The sequence below is a fragment of the Epinephelus lanceolatus genome, chromosome 10, assembly GCF_041903045.1.
Source record: "Epinephelus lanceolatus isolate andai-2023 chromosome 10, ASM4190304v1, whole genome shotgun sequence".
Lineage (NCBI taxonomy): Eukaryota > Metazoa > Chordata > Actinopteri > Perciformes > Serranidae > Epinephelus > Epinephelus lanceolatus.
The window spans coordinates 26,559,778-26,570,239 of NC_135743.1; positions in this window are offsets into that span (position 1 = coordinate 26,559,778).

Below are 10,462 nucleotides of genomic sequence, written 5' to 3' on the forward strand. Positions count from 1 at the left end.
GTTTCTCGCAGTATGGTTGGGCATTCTTCTGCTACAGCAGGCAACCACGCATCGACATCTTAAATCATCATTCGCAAATTGCCATCTTACTATATAATGACGAAAACTCTGTCTGTGTCTCTGTCCCACGTTTTTCTCCTTGCTGACTTGGTCAATCCATGTGAAATTTGGCACAGTAGTAGAGGGTCATGCGAATGAAGCAATATTACATCAATTGGCCAAAGGGGGGCGCTATAACAACCGATTGAAATTGCAAACTTTGAATGGGCATATCTCATGCCCCGTATGTCATAGAGACATGAAACTTTGCACAGAGATGCCTCTCCTCATGAGGAACAAATTTGCCTCAAGAACCCATAACTTCCGGTTATATAGATTTTCCGCCATTTTGAATTTTTTGAAAAACACTTCGACAACAATCGATCTCTTCCTAGGAAGTTTGACCAATCTGCATGAAACTCGGTGAACATAATCTAGGGACCAATATCTAAAGTTCCCTCTTGGCAAAAGTTGGAAAACTTACTAAAACTGAGCTTCTATAAGGCAATGAATATTGCGGAGGGCGTGGCTCATCACATAAAGGTGTATAACATCTCAAGGGTTTCACCGATCACCACGCAACTTTGTAGGCATATGACCACACATAATTTGAGGGGACCCCTCCATTATTGACCCCATCAAACAAAATGGGGGCGCTAGAGAGCTAATTTCTTATCTAGGCCTAACCGCCATATGGATTTTTACTAAACTTGGTAGATATGTAGAGCAGGACGCCTCAAGGTGACTGGAGAAATTTAACTCTAATTGGCCACTGGGTGGCGCTATAACAACAGAAAATGCTTAAAAATGGCTAAAATGCAACCGATCGTTGTGGCTCCCCCTGTGGACCAATGTTTGTTTGTTTTTCTCATTTTTGGTATGACTAAGTCATGGTATGGTATGCTGTACATAATCAGGGAAACTGTCAGTGTGTCATTCTGTCTGTCCCACGTTTTTCTACTCACTGACGTGGTCAATCTATGTGAAACTGCACATAGGCATTTTGGATTGACAAAGGTAGAAGGTGACAAAGCTACCAATGGGTATGGACTCGTTATATTATTACTAATGCTTCTGGTATTATGGTTAACTGCAATTCTGCATATAGTTTGTGCAAGTGGCGTTGTCGTACCCCAGCAGAAGCCATTGCTCGACAGCTGTGGGTCCAATCAATGTCACTTAAAATATTATACTTAAAGTATCAGTACTCAAATCATCATAATCCAGTGCCAGTTCTGGCTTTATCTGCCATTATGCAAAAGCTTTATAGACATAAGCATGAATGAATTTTTAAATCTGTTCAATCTGCAACGAGGCGCTCTAAATCTCCTACCAGAGGGCAGCAGCTCGTACTCTGTATGCAGAACATGAGATGAGTCATTGATGATCTTATTGGCTTGACTTAGAGGAGCCTGTTCAAAAACAGTCTGCATGGAAATGTGCTTTTTGACACCAATTATTTTCCACGCAGCACGGGTCAGTTGTGATAGTTTGTTTTTTAACTGCACAGAGAGGTTACCCAACCAAGCTGTGATACTGTATCTGATCAGGCTCTCTACGATTACTTGATAAAAAATTATCATACATTTTTGATCAACACCATGAACTCTTAGATGATGAACGCAATGCTTGTAATGTGCTATAGTGACTATCAACATGGTTGTGGTTTGGTTGTGGATGGCCACTGGCATGTGGTCGCCAGCTGCCCTTGGGTCAAACACCATCTCTTCTGTCTTACTGACATTAAACACAAGGTGGTTGTACTTACACTATTTTCCAAAACTCTGAATCTCCAAAAAGTGGTCAGATGGGCTGCAGTTATTTTTCAGTAGAGCTAAGATTGCAGTGTCATCTTTGAATTTAATGATGTGATTGTTGGAATAAAAACTTCTGCACTCAATCATATGCGTGCTCCTGTAAATGGCACTTACTCATCAAAACTTTGAAAACTCCTGATCAAAGATTTTTGTTTCAAAATGCTCTAAAATGGTCTGTTAGCTGTTGAGTTTCTAAAAATTTCTCCTGGGGGAGTATTTTTTCTCTTTCATCATCAGTTCCCTCCTGCCCCCCTGGAGGGTTAGCATTGCAGAAGGTGTTGATTGAAAAGGTGATTAAATAGGCGATTGCGATCTTGCAGTATAGTGTTACATTGTTATCCACCTTGTTGTGTGGCCCTTTAGTAAAGCCATCCATCGCCAAAGCACTTTCTTGTTGATGTGAAAATGTTCAAGTTTAGAAGCAGCAAAACAAGCACAAGTATAATGAGGTCTGCTTTGAGTTATAGCACAAGAAAGAAAACATCTTAAAGTTACCCTGGGTGAATCTTTTTCAGACAAAATCCTGTTTTAGCTCCATTTATATATAGGAATAAATCTATAATTTCCAGGGAACTGTTCTTGTTGGTCCCTGTACATACCAAACTTACTGTATCTCTGCCTATGCCAGGATTTAGAAACACTGAGGTCATAAGTTCAAATTGCTCTAGCCTAACACAACTCACCTTAAACATTTTCAACTGGCCGTTGGTGCCGGCTGCAGCAAAATGCCATGTAATGACTATGGAAAGCTGTGATGGCTGCTCCGAGCTGCAGCCGTTTCATTCTGCAGTGAAGTGTTGGCAAACTTAAAGTTGGGGATAGTTCAACTTTTAGCGATGAAATGACTCTTTGCTGAGTCCCGCCCCTGGATGCAGATTGGCCAATGATAACATAGCCTCGGGCCGGTTCAGACCAGGGTTTGACAACAACACAGCTGTGCTCCATTGACTCTGATGCAGTCGTTTCAGATTTCCTTTATTTTCAGACTGGTTTACTGGATTTGGAGCTAAATGTTGTGCCTGGGACACGTCGTGTATTAATGATACTCGTTACCTGGAGAGGTTGGAAAAGGATATACGTTTCTTCCCTGTTCCAAAACCAAAATCAGACCCTGAAAAGTGTAGGGTTAGCTAGCTAGCTACTGAAGATATAGCCTATTGAATGTATACACATGGTGCTTTTGCTTTTTAATGATTATAACAGTGAAAAAAAGGCCGACCCTGCTGTACAGAAACCAGTGAAGGGAAGCAAAGAAACTCTGCTGATATTCAACCAGTTGTGTGGCATCGCAGTGTGCACAGATGAATGTTGTTTGACTCCCCACGGTGATCCCTGCCCATCTGGCAGAGGAGGTCTTGGTGCTGGCAGCAACACAGGGTGAAGCCAAACACCGTTCATCTGCACACACTGTGATGCCACACAGCTGGTTTAATATGGGCAAAGTTTCGAGAGAGAGAGAGAGAGAGAGAGAGAGAGAGAGAGAAGGGTCTGTGACTCCTGTGACATGTTTATATGTTACAAAGAATTCCTTCCCGCCTGAAACACGTGAACATGCCTCCCAGCTACAGAAAAATTTCAATAATACAACAAGCTGCACTTGTGTGCTAATTGGTGTGTTTTCGGTGTAACTTTTGTCAGTGGAGTGTTTTTATGTTTCCTGTCATCTCTGTATGTTTAAGAGGTGGAGTCATTTCGGAAAAGCACAAAATTTCAATTTCAATTCGTCCTCATGACTTGTGTCTTTGCATTGACTTTATATGCAGTTGCACTGCCTTCATGTTTTGTCTGAGCAAAACAAAAAACCTCCCTCCATCTCTCTCTCTCTCTCTCTCTCTCACACACACAAAATCAAACTTCACAACGTAATTTCACAATTTATTTGATCTCCCTACACTGTGGTCCTAATGCTGTCTTAAAGCCCTCTCCACACTGCTGCTTATGTACGAAATCCCTTCCTTCAAGTTCTGCCTACAAATTTTCTCTAGTTCTCAAATCATTACACTCTCCACATGTTGTCCTCAGTGGCTGTTACCTCCCTATATGGTTTTGTTTTGATGGAGTGTAATTTCACTTACATCAAGTAAAACACTTGCATGGACTGAGTGCTACAGTATGAGACTTGGACAGCACTGATGCTTCCCTATGGGCAGCCATGTTGATGTCTGACCTCACATATGAGAAACACTTCCAGAGCGATCTTTGATAGTCTATACCTGTACCGGGAAAGTAATGAGCTGGAAGTTAAAAGAAACTGAAGTCCCAAGAGAAAGAGGCTGACACAGATTGCTGCGTTTGTACATTTTATAGAAGAGTAATTAGTTCTGAACTGACTATAGGAAGTCTCTCCAACAGCCAGTGTGCATGTGTGAATGTGTGTGCATGTCAGTATAGGTTGCTGCTTTTGTACAAGTGCATCAGTGTGTGACGGAGCTCATTTTGGTGACAAAAACAGTTATGCAAAAATACACATCAACAACGTTTTATAAGACTTGATGAAAACGAGGAGCCATTAAGATGAAATTAGAGTCATGATTGCCATTTTGCCTGCACAGCCAGACACCATCTGTGCCAAAACTTTCCTCTGAGAGGTGATACTATAGGGCCTGACCGTGAGCAGACAACATATCATCAACTTCTGACACATATCTGAAAGGTATTTACACTTAAATTCTCTCTCTGACCTTACTTTCCTTGTTTTTAGAAGCTTTAAAATTAAATTTTGATTTAGAGGAATAGGTTGACATTTAATTTCCTTTATTGCCACCAATTTGATAAGAAGATTGATACCACACATTTCAAATCTCTCAGCCCAATATGAAGCTGACATGGCTGCCAGGAGAAGGTTACTAAAGCCTTAAGGTCCAGACAGACCAAACTGAATTCAAAGAATTATTGGCGACAAAAGCCAAGTGTTGCGTTGCCTCACGTGACCAGTGTTTTGGCCAAACAGTTGGACATGATCACACTGCAAAGATAGACAGCCAACAGTCAACCAGTATGTATGAGAAGCAGTAACTCTCCATACCAGCAGGTGGTGATAGGTATTCGTCATTCAAAATGGGAAACTAGAAGACTGTCATGATGGATCCAAGATGCTAGTTAGCCAGTTAGCACATCAATAACACAACCCCATGCTGAAAGAACAAAGCATAGCCTATCATCTGTGCACCAGTGAGCAATAAGACAAACCATCACGAAACATTGCTGCTTAAGAGCTTAATAGCTAAAGAAAAAATAATCGTAGCTAACATACCAAGTTCATTTTGATCTCACTCCCTCTCGACTTAAGCTGTTTGTTGTTTTTCCTCACTTCCGTTTCTCTTTTCATGTGCCGAGCTGAACTGCCAATCAGAGTGATTTCATTCACAGACAGGCTCTGCCATCTCCAATATCAATTCAAAATGTTGAGTCAGCTAAAAAGAAAGCTAACGGCAGATGGCATGCTTCCTTCTGCACAGTGATACGGTTGACGGGTGTAGTTTGGTAGAAAGAAAAGTTTCCACATGAACCTGAGTCATGAATCCAGGTCTGTGGATTATTTTGAGAAACCAGAAGAAGAGACATGCTGTTGACTTTTTCCAAATGTTTTTTTTGGCACTTTGGGCACCACAAGCCGAGTGCCATCTGGTTCCATTATATTAGAGAGAAGACAAACATTTTTATGGCTGATATCTTCAACAGTCAGGGACTCACTCTACAACAACCTAGACTGATAAACAGCACTACAGGTAGGAGGGAAAATATGTGTTTTTGATTTTGAGGTCAACTGACCCTTTAAATAATACCTTTAATCTCACAGTAGCTATCTTAATCAAAGTAATAACAGGACTTAGAAAATGTCTGAAAACAGTATCAGTTGATATTATCGGCCATTTGGGAGGAAATGGAACAAGCTGTTAAAACTGACATTACCACCTTATAAAGTTGATATTGTAAATGTATTAACAAACAGTGGCCTACTTACACATCAAGCAGACACATGGCAACATTGGAATTTATTTGAAATCGTGTTTCTGGCCCCATGTCCAATATCACTCTCCAGGAGCTCTGTTTTGGTCTTCACCATCTCCTGAGGGGAATATGTGTCTCTTCAGCTGTTAAATGCTCCACTATGTTCACTAGCTAGTTGCTAACTTAATCTGTCTGCCATTTAGTGGTGGGCAGGAGGCGTACAGTGGGTTCATCAGAGTTTTTCACGTTAAACAGCAGTCTGCCGGTTAGAAACTACACCCGTAAGAGCTTTGAGGGGGAGCCAGAACATCAAAGCTGCAAAACCAAAACAATAAGCTAAATGGGGCTAAAATGCTCAGTATAAGTAAGGGGAGCTGCAGAGGTGGTGATCGTTCCCCACTTTGTGGGGCGTAGGTTTTGTTAAATATTAGGGGACAAACATATCAAACAGAAGTTTGGTGGTCTTACGCTAGAAAATTTTGATCAACAAGCACTTAATTCACTGCATTCTGGTGAATTTTTCTGCACCAGTTTATGGTGTAAATGTATATACTTTTGTCAAAATAAATGCCCTCTACTTAAATGTTTTTATTTGGTGGCACAAATGCAGATGTTATACTGAGACGTGTCCTCTGCATCCCCTTAGAAATCTACACCTACAGTATTACTGCATTGCATCCCTGTTGGCCCAGTGTCTTATGTCTCGTCCTTTTTCTCCTGCATATGGACATTATTGACCTACTGCATTCATAATCATCTACTTGTTGCAATAATTCAACTGCCGCAATATTCTGTACTTAACTGTACAAGTTTCTGATGTTTACTCTTATTCTATTTTTATTTATTCTATTGATGCATACATTGTAGATACATTTTTACACTTACAGCCTCAGCACAGTGATGATATACATTTTATTTTTATAGATTTTAATATCTTAATTACTAGTGTTAAACACTGTAGCATAAGGCACATTTTTATTTTTATTTTTAATGCACATTCTCATTTTTATTTTATTTTGTTTTATTTTATTTTTTTGCTTTATACTTACATACTTCTATTTCAGTTTCCTCTCTCTGTTTGTATCAGATCGTCACAGCGTCTCTCTGAGGTCTTTTGTCTTTTGTGATGTCTGCCTCCCTCCCACTTATCATTTGCATACAAATTCTGACTATTATACTGATCATAAAAGAGCAAAGTAGAGCAGAACAAGTCTCCTCCGAGAAGTTCACTTGAGAGAATACCGTGGATTTTACATGAACCCTGCGCACGGTCCTGGTCCCTGCTCGTCAGTAAGAAGGCATCCTCACAAGTGCACAGGTTCAGTTGAAATCCTGCTCTGCTGATCAGATAATCTTTAATGACATGTTCCTGCGGTCTTTAAACTAAACAGTCACCGCTTCAAACTCCCATTGGTATTATTATCATGACAGCTTACTATAACCATGGGATCCATTCACATGCGCAAGAAAGCAAAGCGCACACACGCACATTATTACACATTTATCCTTCCCTGTGCTTCTGTGCACAGGTTCATGGCACTGAGGAGGACACAAAGAACACCCAGTGTGTGTGTGTGTGTGTGTGTGTGTGTGTGTGTGAGAGAGAGATGGGGGTTCATTCAGGGGTACTGTGGGGACTTGGCAGTGGCATCCCGAAACATTCCTTTCTCTCTCACACACACCCCTTTCTCAGCCCACATCTCTTTTATCATCAGGTTCCCAGAGACTGGCACTCTGTATTTGCGTGTGTGAGAGAAGAAGAAGAAAAAGAGGCGGGGGGGGACACAGTGTCTCTTCCTCACTGCCAAAGACATTGAAAGGGTAGGTTTTGTACAGTCAGTGGGAGTACATAGTTTCATGATTTGAGGCCGGGTATGTGTACAAGTTACGTGTGGGTAGTTGTTTTTGAGCTTGAGGTACAGCACTCATTAAGTGGGAGGGTCACGGCAACGACATCACCCCACAAACATGTCTCTTTCTACCCTTTAATGTAAGATGGTGCGTCCTCTGTGTGTGTGTACAGTGTGTGTATGTTGCTGAGACAGTTACTCATCCTCTCCTTGTACATTGACAGATAATAACAGGGACAGAGTGAGGAAATGACCCAGTTTCTTTCTCCTGCAATGTGCTTTTGTCTCACGGATTCATTGTGAATGTTCTCACCCAGTCTCGCTTTTAACACATCAGAGACCAGATGTGTCTCAGTTATCAGCTCAGATATCACATTTGACAGACAGCGTAGTCCATAGCCACATTGGTAAAACTAGCAAAAAGTGACATTTTAAAGATGTTAAGGGAAACAAAACTGTCCATATTGCTTCAATTTAAGATAAACACACCTGAAAAGCCCTGTTCAGAACAAAGATTTGCCACATGACGAATTGAAACATGCAACTACGTGCAATGTGCCTGTCTGCAACACTCAAACCTGCCAGTTTCTATCTGTGTGACTAGATGAGAGGGTGTGTTGTGTCCATAAAAACACCTCTCTGTACTTCCATCTTAACTTCCAGCTGTACAAGGGTTAGGGTTAGGGTTAGCCCAGGGTTAACCCAGCAAGACAATGCATGACACCACACCACATAAATTTTTCAGGAATGCCCTGAGGAATGTGACAAAGAGCTCATGGTGTCAAACTGGCCTCAAAATCCCCCAGATCCCAATCTGATCCATGGGACATGCCGGTATCCCTGATCCAAGGTGGGGCCTTCTTGGATTGGACTTGAAACATGGGCAAAGGACTTCTGGGGGTGTCCTGTGGTGTGTGACACCAGGAAGTTGGTGGCAGACGGAATCCTTTGAGTTCTGTGGGTTGTGAGGTCGAGTGCTGGCACATCCCACAGGTGCTCAATCAGATTGGGATCTGGGGAATTTTGAGGCCTTAAGCTCTTCGTGATGTTCCTTGGGACATTCCTGAATAGTTTTTGGGTGTGGCATGGTGCATTGTCCTGCTGGGGTGGCCGATGCTATTGGGGAGTGCCATTGCCATGATGTGGGTACTTGGCCTGCAGCGGTGTTCAGGCGGGTGGAAAGTGTCAGGTGGCATCCAGAATGCCAGAACCCAAGGTTTCCCAGCAGAACATTGCACTTTAACAAGATAATCAATGTTATACACTTCACCAGCCAATGGTTTTAATGTTTTGGCTGATTGGTGTAATTTTGGCAGATGCTATTAGCACCCAGGTGTCCACAGCCAACAATGCTATTTAAACGTATAAATAAATAGCCAGTGACAAAAATAATAAGCCAACAGTGACTCACACACTGACTCAAAGCTCAGTCACTTGTGTGAAAGCCCTGTGCTCAACAACCCACCACGACTTACTACCTTGTCACTCTTTATACTACATCACTTGACTTTCTGGCACTATATTTGAGAGTTTTTACTTGTAATTTAACCACTTAAATCTCAGAGATTATCCAAGATTGTCTAGTAGTAGCCCTAACCATGATGTCTTTGCCCTAACTGCTTCTAAACGCAATGCCTCAATGTGACGAGCACCAGCCAGTCAAAGCACACAGTGGGATACATCATAACGTGTTGTAGGGATGGTGCAAATAGTCGAATTACTGCAATGTGACTATTCTTACCTGGGTGCAAATAGACACGCCGTATAACTTTTCTTGAAATATGAATGAGGATAGTGATAGTGAGATACTTGCTACAGCTGGATTTGTCGTAGTGATGAAACAAGGAACACATTAAAAAAAGAGAGTGTCTAGAATTCAGAGCCCGCCATGGGTGCTTCAGCAGAATACCTAGGGGGGTTATGCAAATTTATGCCATCAATTTAAAACAAGAGATCTCTCCTCTTTTGTCAATTTCTCCTGTCTGTTCCCAGAGCAGTTCCACGATTTAGAGAAGTTGATGTCACCTCCAGTCAGCAAAGAAAACACTCACTGTCAAGACAGAATTCACCTCGGGAAGGCTAATGATAATTTGCACTTCCTGGCGACAGAAGAGCTACAGCCCGTTGGTAGAGAGCTTCACTCCTGTACGTCTTCCATGCAGCAGAAACAGCAAGCGACCCTTTTCATCCAGGAGAAGCGTTCAAAGCATTTTTTCCTTTACTTCTTCCTTGGCTTGCGGTTGTCTTTGTCGTCTGCATGGTTGATGGTGCTGGAGTCCTCAGATTTGGAGGCCAACATGTCACCTTCACTGTTGGACTCCTCACCATCAGATGTCTTCTTGTCTGATTGAGACTGAGAATAGCATTAGGGGTAATCCCATCCCATTTGAACATTGCCTTCAACAGCTCAATGCACTCCCGCCTCTCATCAGCCCCTGTGGGGTTTTTCTCTTCCAGACCCAGCTGGTTCAAGAAACAATCAAAAAAAAAAAAAAAAAAAACCAACAAAAAAACAACAGTGGTCAAGTCATCTTTCTTGAAAGGACAATAAACAACAAAACAAACAGGTATTTTCTCACAGGAAGCTGAGATTCAAATAGGAGCAAACAAACAAAAAACCAACAGGTTATTGAATTGTCTTTAAAAAGAGTATCATCTTAAATAGTAAGTTGGTAAATATACACTACACTTTAACAAATTATGAGACAACAGCAGAAGTGTTCCACCCTGTACTCTCTCTCTGTGAGCTTTGACTGGAACAAAATATAGATTAAGGAAAAGCAGGTGATTACCTTTAATGACTGA